Source organism: Podarcis pityusensis (genome assembly GCF_964106645.2).
Source record: "Podarcis pityusensis genome assembly, chromosome: 6".
Classification (NCBI taxonomy): Eukaryota; Metazoa; Chordata; class Lepidosauria; order Squamata; family Lacertidae; genus Podarcis; species Podarcis pityusensis.
Window position 1 is genome coordinate 98,817,818 of NC_138030.1, and position 17,130 is coordinate 98,834,947.

A 17,130-nucleotide genomic window follows, 5' to 3' on the forward strand; every position below is an offset into this window, starting at 1 on the left:
CCAAGCTTGCTCTGCATACTTCCCCCTTTTGCCACATATCTTATGCTGATCTTGCCCAGGGTGACCTTGAGGTGAAGAATGAAATCAAGGAGGCATCCAGAGAAGGAAGTGACTTTGGTTACATGTGACTTTGGTTACATGTCCATTCCAGCCATGAGAAAAGGTGGAATTTCTGAGACCCCAAAGGACTGTGCCCTAGATGAGGCGAGATGAGGTGAGGAACCTTTGGCAGCCTGTAAGCTGCATACCTTTCTGAGCAAACTTTTAAGGGCCACATTCCAGTGGTAGGTGAGGCCAGGGGCAAAAGTGGGTGGAGCAATGAATATAAATTTTACCTTCATACATTCCTAGGGTGGGGGACACATGCAGTTCACATTTGAGGATGAAGTCAAATTGCTATGTTAGCAGCACTGAAATAACCTCTCTGGGGCACAAGCCTGGGCAGTGTGGATGGAGATCCTGGGCTGCCCGGATGACAAGACCCTCTTGACCTTGTTCCTGTGACCACAGAAAGCAGAGGAAGATGTTTGGCACCAGCTTGGTTGCAGGAGTTGCTGGAAGGAGGTCTTAGGCATGGGTAGACAAACTAAGGCCCGGGGGCTGGATCTGGCCCAATCACCTTCTAAATCCGGCCCGCAGATGGTCCAGGAATCAGCATGTTTTTACATGAGTAGAATGTGTCCTTTTATTTAAAATGCATCTCTGGGTTATTCGTTCATCCCCCCCCAAAAAAAAGATATAGTCAGCCCCCCACAAGGTCTGAGGGACAGTGGACCGGCCCCCTGCTGAAAAAGTTTGCTGACCCCTGGTCTTAAGGATTGCACTCTGGATTTGTGTAGGGTTTACTCCTTAGCCACTTCTCTCTTCTCTCGAATATGTCCCACAAGGCAGTGGAGGTTTAGGATCAGAGTTTACTTCTCCCAGGTGGGCTCCCTTCCCAGGTTGATGAGCCCCATCTACTCCTCACTTCCCTCCACAGCTTGCACAATAACTGCCTTCTTGACCATTGGACCTACTCTTGGTCTCATCTACTCAATCCGCTGGAGCCTGTCTTCACGCACAGGGTGAGTGAGAGTTTAAGACCCATCAGCTACCCTCACCTGGTTTAGTCAGCCCGTTGAAATAAAGCCTGGTTTTGCTCCTGGCTTAAAGCTGTTGAACCCAAGTGATATTGTCAGCTTTGAGCTGCTGTGAGTGTATATGCCCTTTTAATCTCCACAATTCCACAAGAGCCCTATTGTTAATATTGCAAGTGTCCTTGGTAAAATGTGACTAGTAAATTGTGTTTTAACTACAGGAAGAGTAGAATAAAGAATTGAAACCTAACCAAACAGATTTCCAACAGAATGTTTTTCTCTTAAGCAGAATATTTACAATCACTGCAGGTGTGGGCCAGGAAATAAAGCATATGTATTGTGACAATAAAATACCACCACTGGGTCTTCAAATACATTGTTCAGGATCCTTAAAACTGTGTTTACCCTAAACTCTGTTGACAGGATCTTCAGTAGACTATGTCAAATACCTCTTCCTTCTGCTATAAATTTTCTTCTGCTCACAGCTGTGTTTGTCTGCAAGAAGTAATGAATAGAACAGATGTGTTTGTGACAATGAAGACTAACAATAATTATCATTATGTTGAAAAAAAATCTTTTGACTTTCAATGACATTGCTCTAAATGTATTTGGGATGAGGTGAGATCATTTATATTTGGAGTTCCAATATTCTCTCCAAAAAGGACATGTGACTTCCCTCCTGCCGAGAAAGAATGGTTCTTAAAAAAAGAAAATAATCTTGGTAAATTTTGCTAAATTAAACTTTATTGAGTAGTTGCAGTGCAGGATAAGGATGTGCAGATCAGTCCTGTTCTGGTTGGTCTACTGAATTTCAACATGCTTCTTGTTGTTTCACAAACAGAAGATCATGTTTTTGCGACAGCTAAATTAGATCATTCTAAAGAATTGGAACATTCTACAGAATTCTTGAAGTTCTGTGACATGCCTTTCTCTCTCTGCTAACATCTGTTTCTCACTCATTTTGTTGTTGCTCAGAAGCCTTCCCTGCCTTGCTGGCGTTTTGGAGAACCTCTGGCATTTAGGGGTTGTGAGAGGAGCAGAGGAGGTGAGGAAGGTCCATTGTAAAGCAAAAAGTCACTGTGCTAGCAGAACTTTTAGTTGGTTAGCACCTGTGAATAGCAAAGCTCTGTGTTAGAACTTAGTTTTTCTTCAGGACTTTTGTCAGGATTGCAGCAGGGGAAGAAAATGTTAAACCCCCCCACCCCACAAACTATGGTTCTGATGAAAATTCATCCCCATGCCTGCTATTACTTAAGAAAAAAAGATGTGATTAATACATTTCAGTAAATCTCTTTTTGATACTGCCTTCTATGCATAGTAAGTTCATGTCCAGAGAAGATGAGCTGGTCTTTCTATATTGAATAGTTGTCTTGCAGTTACTCTCTTGTTTAAGCCTCATGTGTGAAAACTTTTCCAATCTGGATACAGTTGCCTGCCATTTCCTTGGAAGTTGGGGTTGTGTTAGCTGCTGTATTATGATGTTCATCCACAGTGAGAGAACTTTTACTGAGATGACTGACGCTTGGCTAATGCAGGCTAGCAATAATGATTTAACTGCACTTAAACCCAAGATGTTTCCAGAAAGGCTTTTATTTCTCCTCTGGGAGTCTCTCTTAAAAATCCAGTACACATTGCTTAGCACTGTGACTTTACTGCTGGTATTAGAAGCATAGCGGATGAATAGTGTCATTTTATGTGTTTGTCATGATCAAACTATGTAATGGTCAGGCTATTAGCATAGACGTAACAATGATTTTAATAGAAAATTATGTTAACTTCAAATGTTAATTTATATTGATAAGCAAAAGGCGTAATTGGTTTTTAACAAGCCAGATACACCCCCCAGGTATTTAAAGTAAAATAAAAAATTAAACAAGATGGAAGTTACTAAATTGCTGGGGAAAATAGCATTTTATTTTATTTTTTAGGAGCAGTTGCCGCCTTTCTGCCCTTTCAAAAGCTCATGGACATCTTAGATTAATAAATAGACTTTTGTGCTGTTTTCTACCATCAGACATGTGTCATGATTCCCCCTCTAGAGCAAATCAAACAAAACAATGGAAACAGCTCAACACAATGGACGCTTCAAGTGGTTTTCCCAAATTCAGCTGACAATACAACTTATACTGGCTTCTTCAGGCTCACTGTATTATTCAACCCCCTAAATAGAAACCCTCACAACAACACAAATACAACAGGTGTTGTCTCAAGCACACCTGATGCAAGTAATCAAGGGCTTCATCAGTTGTACCAGGTGAGCTGGAACACCTGAAATACCTGAACTAGCTAGGGGGTTGCAGAGTGTCAAATTTGGCTGCATGTTAGAAATATGGCTAAGTCAAGAGAATGGTCCAAGAAGGTAAGAGATCATCGCCCTTCACAAACAAGGAGCAGGATACAAAAAGATAACAAAGGCACTGCATGTTCCTAGAGACATTGTTGGAAGTATAGTTCGCAAGTTCAGAGTTAATGAACAGTGGTTACACTACTTGGACAGGGCAGAAAAAGTAAGCTATTTGGGGCAGCAACAAGAATTATGAGAAGGCAGGCTGGGGAAAATCCTTGGGTGACTGCAAAAGAGCTGGAGCAAGACTTGGTGGCAGCAGGCACTGAGGTTTCAGTGAGCACAGTAAGGTGTGTACTAAATGCAGAAGATTTCCATGCCAGAACTCCAAGATGTTCACCACTATTGACCCCAAAGCACAAGAAAACTCAGCTCTGAAATGCTCACCTATGTCCTTGGTTTAAGAACAGTCCTGTTTAAGAACGATTTGGTTTATGAACTCTGCAAAACCAGAAATAGTGTACCGGTTTGTGAAATTTACCTCAGTCTAAGAACGGAATCCAAAACGGTGGAAGGGCACTGGCAGTGGGAGGCCTCATTAGGGAAAGCGCACCTCAGTTTAAGAATGGCTTTGGTTTAAGAACGGACTTCCAGAACGGATTAAGTTCGTAAACTGAGGTACCACTGTAAATAAGCCACAGAAGTTCTGGGATTCTGTTTTGTGGAGCGATGAAACAAAATTGGAACTTTTTAGCGCCCCCCCCAACCCGCAAAAGAACCCATTAACAGGCTCCGGAGCAAAGAGGGGGAAGTGGCGCGGTGCTGAGAGTCAACTGCTTCTTCCGTGGAGCAAAGCCGCACAGCCGTTGCCGGAGAGCGCTGCCTTTTTCCTGGGACAATCTGGCTTCTAAAATAATCATCCGTGAGTACCTAAACTCGGACAATTGGACTCTAAATAAGGACTTGTGAGCAGAAAGGAAAATTGGACTTAAAAGTTTACCTTAATTTGGCGCTGAAACGGGAAGGTCTAAACAGGAAGTCAGCCTTCCGTTTCTTTGTAGATAGATTAAAGCAAAGACATGGCAAACTAGAGCTCAGAAAATCGCCTGTAAAAGATTAACTTTCATCATTTAAAATTGTTGAACCCCCTTCAGAAGCAGGAGAAGAGGGGGGATTTTTTCGGACTGTTTAAACCTGCAGAAGTGAGTGTAAAGTAAAGTAACTTTCCACCGTCCTGATCCTGGAGCGGGGTGTCAGGACTGACGTTTTTTGAAGCTCATTGACCAGAGACAACGTTTTTGACAGATAGCTATAAGAAGAGAAACTTTGACTCCATTGTTCCCCTTCGCTTCTTAAAGGAACAAATATTGACAAAATATCTGAAAAAGGAAACTTTTGTTGCTAGACTTGTCTTTAAAAGAAAGAACAAATAGAAGTTTTCCCGCTAGAGGGAGACTGTGAAACTGTAACCAACTCCGGGGAGCTGGCAGCTGTTACAGATTTTTTATTTATTTATTTATTTATTTATTTACGGCTATTAGCCCATAAAGGATGTACAAACATAAAAGCACAGAGGCATAAAGACCGATATATTCGGCACCAGAAGGTGAACACCATGATGCAAGGGTGGGTCATTGAGCAGAGCCAGATAATAGCTTGGGGCCCGGAGAGCTCCAAGGGACGGATCCCAGAAAAAGGAAAACTGAAGACAAGATCCGACATGCACTCTCTTCAGAACTGTCCGATTAGTTTTTGATGTTGTTGTTGTTTTTGGTGGTTTTTGTGTGTGAGATAACCGCATTCAGGAATCTCGCCACCTGCAGAGTTACAGAAGGATCTGTATCCTGCAAAAGTAGTGCGGCATGTGACTCAACAGGCCTGCCAACCAAGCGCAGTAAAGCAGGACCCAGGAATTTAGTCCTGGCTATGCTATGTAGGGGACAGTTGAACATTATATGTGGGAGAGAATCAACAGTTTTCCCGTCACACACGCATAGCGGAGACACCAAACCCTTGGAAAATCTGTGGCTCAGCAGGTTCGATGGAAGGACATTGAACCTTGCACAAATAAATGCAAGTCGGTGTGGTACAGATGAAAGAGATGACATGTATGATGGAAGGCCAAGTGGTGGGGTTATTCCGTGATACCTGGGGGAGCAGACACCCCCACCCCCGGCGAGGTTGTGTTGATTTTCAATGTCTGCTAATCTTTGCTCAATAAGGCTTTTGGCTGAGCGTAAGTTCATCTTTAAGGAGTCTGCTGGGGAAATTCCGATGCTCAGAAGTTTGGTATGGATTTTTCCTACCCACGGATTGACAAAGTCGTCCCGCCAGAGGCACTGAAAAAGGTAATGGTCGGGAAGCCTATGCCAGCTGGACAGCCAATAACCAAAGACTCGCTTCCAGATGACAGTCTCCAATGATGCAATCCTTAACTCCAGACGTATGGCTGCGTTGCTCACACACATGGGGAGTTTCAGGAGGCGACGGAGAAACTGATTCTGCAATGTCCCCAATGATGTTAAATTGGACCCTGGGGCCCAGAGCGGGGCAGCATAACAGAGGGTGGAAACCACTTTTGCATGGTACACCTTCAATGCAGAAGGGATGTGGGAGGCTCCGTCGGCCGCAAAAAATTGGAGTAGAGTATAAAGTATTGTTTTCCCTTTGTTTAGTAAATACTGTATCTGTGGCTTCCAGCTTAGGTTGTAGTGAAAAAAGACTCCCAGGTATTTAAATTTGAAAACCTGTTCTAATTGGACTCCATCTAACTTCCAGCTGTAAGTTTTCCGAGACCTGGTAAAGACCAGGACTTTAGATTTCCCATGATTAATTGTCAGATGGTTGAGTTTGCAATAAGCCGCAAAAATCTTTAGAGCTCTGCATAAACCGACTCTAGAGTAGGAAAGGATCGCTGCATCGTCGGCATATAGGAGCAGAGGGCAGCGAAAATCAGCTAGGCGGGGGGCATGAATGTTGGCTTGAGACTCATTCAGAAAGAGCTTCATATTGCTAATAAACAAGTTGAAGAGGAGTGGGGCCAAAATGCAGCCTTGGCGCACACCTCTGTTTATTGGGACCTCGTTGGATAGGTTTCCCGCCGGTGTGAGTCTCACTCTAGCCGACGACCCATGGTGTAATTGGGTTATAAGCCATAACAGCCTTCTATCTATGCCCCATCTCTCTAATTTCTTCCATAGACAGTTTCTTGGGATACTGTCGAAGGCGGCCTTTAGGTCTATGAAAGCGACACATAGGCGCCCCCGACTCGGGGCAGAATATTTTCTGGCAAGATGATACATAATTACCATATGGTCAGTGGTCGAATAATTGTTCCTAAAGCCCGCTTGCTCGTGGCCAATCAAATTTGAGTCGTTTGCCCAATGGGACAGCTTAGACAGCAAAAATTTTGCATAGATTTTCCCGATGATAGACAAAAGGCTGATGTTCCGATAGTTCTCCGGGTCAGCAGGGGGACCCTTTTTATGGACTGGCACGATCACGGCCTCCTTCCATGACCTGTTACAGATTACAATCGTGGGAATAGACATCTGACCTTGCAGGACAATGTATTCAGAAGCTCTGTTGTGTGCTTTCTATAAAACAAATGCCCTACTGGAACAGCTACATGAGAAGACGAATTTGATGGCTGATTCGATTAGAAATTTTGAACAGGCAGTGGGAAAATATGTGGAGCCCACCCAGGAATTAAATCAGGAGCGTGCCCTGACAGAACAGGCCCAACAGGAACATGAGCTTTCGGATTTGACAAATGAACTTGGAAAAAGCCAGATTTGGAAAGAAAAAGTTTGGTTTGGTTTGGAAATGGGGGGCTGGATAGACCCCCCTATGCAGGGATGTTTGGACTTTTCAAGTCTGGCAATGGGCCATGAGATGTCTGGGATTGTGGGGCTCCTAATTTTGGAGGGATTTTGAAACATGTTCTTAAATACCACATGGAATTTAGTGTGGATTATGGAAAAGGCGCTGATCTGTCGAGAAGGGTCAAAAATATTGTTAAGCTGGAGTTCCCACGAGTGAAACGAGCAGGAGACAAGGGAAAATACAGTTACAAATATGAAGAAGAGCTGCGGAAGGGACATGAAAGAGACTTAAGGGCTTCGGATACAAGGTTACCAGGTTAATGCGCTAGATCGATGGGATAATAAGGACTGACAAAACCCGGGACCAGGAGGAAGGGACGCTGGATGAAGATTGGATTGTTTTTATTTCTTTTTCTACTACTAGGATTGTTTTATAAAATTGATGAATGTTAGAAAAATGTTGGAATGAAATTACTTGGCTTTAGTAAAAATGTTTAAAGAATTATGTAAGAATATTATGGTTATGAGAAGTTGGTAAAAATAAGATTTAAGTTTTAAGTTTCAAGTTTTTTTATAGTAAGATAAGATTAAAATAGTTTAAGGTAATGTAATGACAGAATTTTATGAAATATGGAAAGGATTTGCTGCAACAATTAACAACTAGGATACAAAAAAAGGGAGGAGGAGGAGGTCAAAGAAAGAAGGTAATGACAGTTGAGGATTTGAGAATAATGGATTTGTTTTTAAATGTTTGCGGTGTATTTTTGATTTTTGAGAGGGAAAAATAGTGGAAGTGAACAGGTATACACATCATTGATGAACACCCTTTGGGTTCGGTCAGTCAGCCAGTTACAAATCCACTGAGTGGTAGCATAGTCAAGACCGCATTTTACCAGCTTCTTTACAAGAATATCATGGGGCACCTTGTCAAATGCCTTGCTGAAATCAAGGTAGGCTACATCCACTGCGTTCCCTTCATCTACCAGGCTTGTAATTCTGTCAAAAAACGAGATCAGGTTAGTCTGACATGACTTATTTTTCAGAAATCCATGCTGACTATTGGTGATCACAGCATTCCTTTCTAGGTGCTCACAGACTGTTTGCTTAATGATCTGCTCCAGAATCTTCCCTGGTATTGATGTCAGACTGACTGGGCGGTAATTATTTGGGTCCTCTCTTTTCCCCTTTTTGAAAATAGGGACAACATTTGCCCTCCTCCAGTCTGCCGGGACTTCGCCTGTTCTCCAGGAATTCTCAAAGATGACTGCCAGTGGTTCTGAGATCACATCTGCCAGTTCTTTTAATACTCTTGGATGCAGTTCATCTGGCCCTGGAGACTTGAATACATCTAAACTAGCCAAGTATTCTTGTACTATCTCCTTAGTTATTCTGGGCTGTGTTTCCTTTGCTGAATCATTTGCTCCAAATTCTTCAGGTCGGGCATTGTTTTCTTTATCGGAGAAGACTGAGGCAAAGAAGGCATTGAGGAGTTCAGCCCTTTCTGTGTCCCCTGTTTGCATTTCACCATCTTCTCCTCTGAGTGACCCCACCGTTTCTTTGTTCTTCCTTTTGCTACGAACATACCCATAAAAGCCTTTTTTGTTGCTTTTAACCTCTCTAGCAAGCCTGAGTTCATTCTGTGCTTTAGCTTTTCTGACTTTGTGTCTACACGTGCTGGCTATTTGTTTGAATTCCTCTTTGGTGGTTTCCCCCCTTTTCCATTTTTTGTACACATCCTTTTTAAATCTTAACTCAGTTAAAAGTTCTTTAGATAGCCACCCTGGCTTCTTTAGGCACCTTCCATGTTTCCGTCTCATTGGTATTGCCTGACGTTGTGCTTTTACTATCTCCCTCTTAACAAACTCCCAGCCATCATGAACTCCCTTTCCTTTTAGTATTACTGTCCATGGGATCTAACCAGCACTTCCCTAAGTTTTATGAAGTCGGCTTTCTTAAAGTCAAGAAATTGAGTCCTAGTATGCTTGGCTGCTCCTTTCAGAAGAGCATGATCACTCACGCCTAATGATCCTTCCACTTCTACCCCACTAACCAGATCTAAAATGGCTGTTCCTCTTGTTGCTTCTCCCACTTTCTGGACAATGAAGTTGTCTGCAAGGCCAGTGAGGAATCTGTTTGACCTTATGCTCTTGGCTGAGTTTGACATCCAACAAATATCCAGGTAATTGAAGTCCCCCATTACTACTATCTCCCTTCCTTTTGTATAGTAAACTCCCACAATGAGGTCACTGTTATTCTTCTCTCCCTTAATTTTGACCCAAATGCTCTCACTTTGGCTTTGAGGTTCTAAATCTTGGATCTCTTCACAGGTATACACATCCCTGACATATAACGCCACTCCTCCTCCTTTCTTGTCTGGTCTGTTTCTCTGAAATAGATTGTATCCCTCCATTATTACATTCCAATCATGGGACTTATCCCACCCGGTTTCAGTGATGCCTATTATGTCATAAATTTAGTTTGCTGTACCAAGAGCTCAAGCTCATCTTGTTTATTTCCCATGCTTTGCGCATTAGTGTACAGACATTGAAGTCCATTAATCATTCCCCCGTGTCTCTTATTTAAGGATTTTTTCCTCCCACCACTAGGTCTGCGTGCTGTTTCCTCCATTTGGTCTATGACATTTGGATGATCATCTTCATCAATTGATAGACTCCTACCTTCAGGAGCACTGTCTCCCTCCCCCACATTAGTCAGTTTAAAGCCCTCCTGATGAGGTTTCTGAGATTTTTGGCAAAAACATTCCTCCCAACCGTTGTGAGGTGCAGCCCATCGCTTGCCAGAAGTCCATCTTCAAGAAACTGCAGTCCGTGATCTAAGAATCCAAACCGTTCCTGTTTACACCATTTGCAAAGCCAGTTGTTCACTTCCACTATTTTTCCCTCTCTCCCTGGGCCACGTCGTTCAACTGGGAGGACAGATGAGATGACAATTTGTGCATTTAATTGCTTCAATTTCCTGCCCAGAGCCTCGTAGTCTCTTTTGATCTTCTGGAGGCTATTGCTTGCAGTGTCATTGGTTCCCACATGAACCAAGAGGAAGGGGTATTTGTCAGTGGGTTTTATGATTCCTTGCAGTCGTTCAGTTACATCTTGGATCTTAGCCCCGGGGAGACAGCACACTTCCCGAGACATCTTGTCAGGCCCACAGATCACTGCTTCTGTTCCCCTCAGTAGGGAATCCCCTATCACCACTACACGCCTCCTCTTAGGTTTGGTCGGGGTTCTTCCGTGACCTGTCCGTTCCAAGGTCGCCTGCACATTCCCTGAGGACTGACTTTGCTGCTCGTCTTCATATACCTGATCGACTGTAATGAGGGAGAGATCCTCAAATGGAGTCTGCTCTTCGTCTTCCATGCTAGGGGAGAGGACCTCAAAGCGATTGTGTATTTCTAAACAATCAGAGCGAACCCTGGGCCTCCTACTTCTTTGAGTCACGTTTCTCCATATATCTGGCTCCTGTGTTGGTGAACTAGCGTCCTTCTCAGGGGAGTCCCCTGTCTCCTCCTTGGTGGAGACGGTGTGCTCTGTTGCTTCCAAGAAGAGCTCCAGCTCTCTAATTCTTTGGAGCATAGCTACACTTTCCTCCAGTTGCTGGAGGACTAAGCCGCTTCTGGCGAACCAGAGCAGCGCACAGAAACGCCATTTACCTTCCCGCCGGAGTGGTACCTATTTATCTATTTGCACTTTGACGTGCTTTCGAACTGCTAGGTTGGCAGGAGCAGGGACCAAGCAACGGGAGCTCACCCCGTCACGGGGATTCGAACCGCGACCTTCCGATCGGCAAGTCCTAGGCTCTGTGGTTTAACTCACAGCGCCACCTGCGTCCCTAAAGGCTGCTCTACTAAGTACTAAAGATGCTTCCCATGAAGGGGTTGAATAATAGTGAGACTCGAGAAACCAGTATAATTTGCAATGTCAGCTGAATTTGGGGAAACCACCTGCAACATTTGTTGAGCTATTTCAATTGCTTTTGTTTGATTTTCTCATTGCAAACAGCTGAAAGTCTGTAAAGTTTGAAAATAATCCTGATTTGCAATGGGGTTGGAATAATTTCAAATGCAGCTGTATAATACAAGAGGATCCTCACTTAAGATGTGGAGGAGCTGAGCCTTTCCAGATTGTGATACCTACAATTGCTATGCACAATGTGTTTGAGTGCTGTGATCATCAGCTCCCCAAAAGAGCGGGGGGTGGGGTTGATTAGAGGAGCACTCACTCAATGGTAAAGCCCCTCCTAATGTACAAATTTGTTGTTTTAATAGTATTTATAAAAATGCATGGAGCTGGGAATGTGTGACCTGAAAATTGAGCTAAAGATAAACTGTTTTGAAGAACTGTACTGTAGAAATTGAGTGGTTTGGGAAAATGAGAGACCGCTTTTTTGGCTCAGTGTAACATAATGAGATGCACAAGACATACTCATGAGGATCCCAGGGAAGCAACAGTCTTGCATTTGATTTGTGAGAAACTTTTTATTTACTTCTTTACTAATTTTCATTCTGCTCTTCAACCAAGAAGGCTAAAGAACAAATAATTAAATTGCATGTGATCTTCAAATAGCCCTTGTAAGAAAGTGACTATGATGATCATTTGTCTCACTGCCATTGCCTTTTCTTGCTCACAGGGCAGCTGCTACTCATGTCCCTCTGTGAAGAAGCAGGAAGCGGGGGTGGAGATGACCAGAGTTCTTTTTCTTCCCACAGTGATTTCTGTGTGTGGGATAATTGAAATACCACACCACCCCCAAACATGAATCATCTATCCTTTAAATTAATTTTGTTTGTAATTAGGCTGAGCAATCATTTATCTAAAAGTTGCATAAAATACAGGGTGCCTTTCATGATATTTGACCTGGAGAGAGGCAAAACAATTGTGCCTTCTACAGACTCACATATCTGGATTACTTATTTTTAAATTGATGTGTAATTCTTAAAACCTCTAAATAATCTGAACAATTTTATTTTCAGACCAATGCATCCAAGAATAACTGAAAAGGTTTAAAGTATTTGGGGCCTTTAACCTTGTTCAACACAGTGGTACCTTGGTTTAAGAACAGTCCTGTTTAAGAACGATTGGTTTATGAACTCCGCAAAACCGGAAGTAGTGTTTGTGAACTTTACCTCAGTCTAAGAACAGAATCCGAACGCTGGAAGGGCACCAGCACCGGGAGGCCTCATTAGGGAAAGCGCGCCTCGGTTTAAGAACGGTTTCAGTTTAAGAACGGACTTCCGGAACGGATTAAGTTTGTAAACTGAGGTACCACTGTATTGTTATTCCCATAGTATGGGTGGGGGTGGGGGTGCTACCCCCGCCTGCCCACCCTAGAGAGTCTACGGAGCAGGCAGGGCTCTGAGAGTCAGCAGTCTTGCCAACCAGCTGCTGGGCAGGAAACAGTTGCAAGGGGAGACTCTGATCTCTTCCAAATCTCTCTTCTGAGCCGCTGCTAGGCAGAAGTGTCCTCTTTTGTGAAAGGACAAAACCTGTGCAGCCTCAGATTTTGAATCTGGTTGGGAAGTTAGACAAGTTGCACCCATTTATGATTCACCATTCAGGTGGGGATAGAAACATAAGAAACCCTTTCCCATGTTTGTATCACCCCAGCTGGCATGGAAGCCACATGTTGAGGATACAAATCACAATACCAGTCCAAAATATTTTCCTATAACAACTCAGCCACTCAACCTTCTCATCCATTTCCTCCAGCTGCCTATGTTTAAATATGTTTTAGATTAGATGTGGGTGATAGATAGTTGGTTCCTACTCTGTTCCTCTTTCACTACATTCTCATATTTTGCCATCTCCTTTGGAAGATTCATGGCCTCCAGACTCAGCTTTCTTGTCAGCACCACTGACAAATATTTAATCCAAAATGCAGGTTCTCCAAGTCATTTGTCCAGAGCAATGCCTATTTGTGTGGCTACTGTCGTTCCCTATGGGAAAGAAGGAATTTCTTGAGGAAATATGCCTCCATCAGTGGTCATTCCTGCATCCGCCTGGCTTTTCATTCCTCTGCCATTGCTCCTTTCCTTGTCCACCCATCCCAGCTCTTGACCAGCCTTGCACAGCCCTCTGGCTTCTTACTTCCTGCCACACTCCTTTTCTCCCAACAGATAAAAGTTCTCCTGCCCTTCATACTTGCGTGAGCTTTTTCTACACACACCTATTGTTTCTGTATCCCCAGCCCAGCTTTTCCTTTGGCCTCTTCCTTTTTCTTCTATACTTCCTCAGTTTTCTGTTTTCTTTGTCCACTGCATTTTCTGCTGTATTTTCTCAACTTCCTTGAGTCTCTGCCTCACACAGACGTGGTCATTAATGAATATTCTATTGATAATTTCCATTCCTTCCACAGTTAGGGTTTAGCAAGGAGTCCATGACATCACAGCTGCTCAGCCTCTCACTGCCAGGAGCTTTATCACCACAAAAACTCTTCACACAGTTCAACATAGAATTCTACCATAGCTTGTGTTGAAAAGCATTCATTTTTTGTTTTCCTGAATTATTCTGGGTGTCTTTCAGCATTTTCTACTATATATACAGTTTGGAAGTTTCCAACATATATCTGCATATACTATTTATTTTCTCTTTATACTGTGGCAGGGTATCATAGGGCTACCGTTATTATTTTTTCAGCAAGTCATGTCCTCATGCTGTAGTTGCATAGGTGTCTCTGCCAAATGATACAACACATGTGAATAATCCAAGGCTTACTCACTATCAAAAATATTGAAAAGCATTAAAAATAATTAATTGAGGTTCTGCCCCCCCCCAGCAGAAGCCTGCCCGCTGCCCCACGATGTCCTCTTTTTGTGGGAGCATTTCCTTTCAGTATTGTTGTTAGAATGTTTTCAGTTGCTGAGATAGCTTCCATTTGATCATTGCAATGGATTGCTTTGAAGTCATTTCTGCACAAGGTAAATTTTTAGCTCCCCAGTTTTCTCCCACCTATCCCTTATTTTGCCTGACCAAAGGTGGCAACCCAAAGGTGGCATATCCACATGGAAGTGTAACAGAGATTAGCATAATTCAAGGACAGAGCTGGGTATGGAGTCCTCCCAGCATAGATAATATTTGTCCAGCTCCAAATTGTTGCTGCACTTCTGTGGCAAGAAAATTGCTGGAAAGAAACAGATCCCTTGTCAAGAATCTGTTAGACTGGAGTGAAAGAAGGGAAAGAGTTGTCAGAAGAGTTTTTTGTATGTATTTGTCAAACTTATTGTCATGTTCTTTTCTCTTCAGGTATTACAACAACTTTACCCTATGTACAGAAGACAAGGCTGCAACAGCAAAGTGCTTTTGGCCTAACCCCATTGCTGAGGGCTTCATCACTGGAATCCATAAACAATTCTTTTCAAACTGTACTTCAAAAAAAGTGCATTGGGAAGATCCACCAGATAAAATTTTGATTACCCTGATTTTCATTCCAGTTCTCTTGACAATTGCCATGATTGGGCTAGTGGTATGGTGCAGTAAGAGAAATGATATTTTAGTGTAGCTAAACCTTCGTCACCATTCTTTATTATTTTTATTTTAGCTTTGTTTTTAGAATGACAGATGGCAAAACAATAATAATTTATACATATTTACAGAGTTCTAAGCTGTGTCAAGCAATAAAAGAAATATTTATGCAGCCACACATGCCTACAATCTGCAGCCATTACTGGTACTTCTCCAGCAGTACTGAAATTGTTTTGACAATGAACAAAATGGCTGACAATCATATTTCTGTAACGGAAGCCATATGGAAAGAACTGAAAATATAATTTGAACCTGCTACTTATAATGGAACGTTGGGTCTTTGTTCAGTATGTAAAAAAATAAATAAATTGTATTTACTACAGGTTTGTTCTGGAATTTAAAAGCATAAGGCTTTGTATTTAAGGCTTTGAAGCATAAATTTTTACAGCCCTCTGTAACCAAAGAACCGTTAACATGAGTGTTGCTGAAGAACCTGATTTCATCACTCTTCTGTTTTCCAAAACACATAAATGTGAAAAGGAGCAGCAAATAATAATAATAATAATAATAATAATAATATCCCACCCATCTGGCTGGGTTTCCCCAGCCACTCTGGGCGGCTTCCAGCAAAATATTTAAAAATACAATAATTCATCAAGTATTAAAAGCTTTCCTAAACAGCGCTGCCTTCAGGTGTCTTTTAAAAGTCAGATAGTTGTTTATTTCCTTGACATCTGGTGGGAGGGCATTCCACAGAGTGGGTGCCACCACCGAGAAGGCCCTCTGCCTGGTTCCCTGTAACTTCACTTCTCACAGTGAGGGCACCGCCAGAAGACCCTCGGAGCCGGACCTCAGTGTCCAGGGTGAACAAGGGCGGTGGAGACACTTTTTCGGGTATAGTGGGCCGAGGCCGTTTAGGGCTTTAAAGGTCAGCACTTGGCCACTCCCAGTCCACAGTCTAGCTACTGCATTCTGGATTAGTTGTAGTTTTCAGGTCACCTTCAAAGGGAACCCCATGTAGAGCGCATTCAAGTCCAAGCGAGAGATAACTAGAGCATGCACCATTCTGGCAAGACTGTCCACAGGTAGGGAGGGTCAGCCTGCTTACCAGATGGAGCTAATAGACAGCCGCCCTGGACACAGATTTGACCTGCACCTCCATGGACAGCTGTGAGTCTAAAATGACTCCCAGGCTGTGTGCCTGCTCCTTCAGGGGCACAGTTACCCCATTCAGGATCAGGGAATCCCCCACACCCACCCGCCCCCTGTCGGGGGCTTCTGTACAGTACTTCTGCCTTAAAGGATGGCATCGGGAGCTGGAGTGTACAGAATGAACTTTTGGAAAGATGCAGGTTTCTTTTTTACATAGCTGGAAGAAGAATGAGAGAAACTTGGCTGACTATGAATTTGTTAAAAGTGGCTCCTCTCTTTTAATTACCATTTTTCTTGTTAATTTTAGGACCGTTTCTACCTTTGTAGAACTTTGGGTCTTTTGTGCTTGTAATATGCTTTAAATAGACAATTCTAGGAAAAATAAATAAAATACAGCCACTATGTTAGTAGTATATGTGCCTTTCAGAATTTGTAAACTGGGATATCCTTTATGTGTCTTCCTTTTGGAAAGGAACTTTCCAGACAGATTTGCACATACAGGATGGGAAGCAAACTTCCATCAACAAACATACTATATGGGAAACTGGATGTCAATATGAAATGACAAATATATATATAACAACTTTGAGTCTCAGATTTGCCACATTTTACGTGCTCTACAAGCTAAATATTCCATTTTGAGAGCTAACATTTTCCAGTCATAAACAGTTTTGTTTTCAATCCTCACACAAATAAAGCTAGAACTGCTTACTATTTGTCTGTTGACTGTTATCTAGTTTCCATCTGTTGAGATGCATGTCTGTCATATGTTAGCATGAAAATGTTCTTTGTGTTACTGCTGTATTTGTATAAAATTCATTATGTGTTGCAGCTTGGCCTGTTCTGTTCAGAAAGGCTTGCTAATGTAAAATGTAACTCCAGCAATTTTTTGCACATCTTTTTGTATAAGGGCAGAGAAACCGAGGCAGAAAATCTGATCAAATCTATAAGATCATCTATAAGATGATATTTATTTTAATGGTTTTTTATCCAACAACCAACTCAGAATCAAAGCTTCTGCTTTCACAAGATCAGCAAAAAATAGGAACATATATAATTTATTTCATGGAATGCTGGGAACAGTGGATTGGGTATTTCCTCTCACATGACCTCAGGCAGGCGCAAAGACTTGTGGGAGGCAGACACTTCCTCAGTTTTTTCTCCTGTCTGACTCAGCAGTATGTTTCTCCTGCCTCTCCTGCTTCTTCAGATGATATTTCAATTTTTGATCTCATTCTGTTGTTGCTTTATTTCCCCAGTCTTCCTTAGTTTTAGCAACTTAGATTCTTTGAATCTTGCTATCTATCTATCTATCTATC

At 42.5% G+C, this 17,130-nt stretch overlaps 1 long non-coding RNA gene across 1 annotated transcript in view; it reads left to right on the forward strand.

Moving 5' to 3' along the window:
• The window catches only part of LOC308479932, a 74,782-nt gene extending 60,223 nt beyond the window's left edge, over positions 1 to 14,559 (forward strand). Inside the window, exon 3 of the long non-coding RNA XR_013987902.1 lies at positions 14,441 to 14,559. This is a non-coding gene — a long non-coding RNA (uncharacterized lncRNA). The remainder of the gene's footprint in view (positions 1 to 14,440) is intronic.
• Positions 14,560 to 17,130: the final 2,571 nt, after the last annotated feature.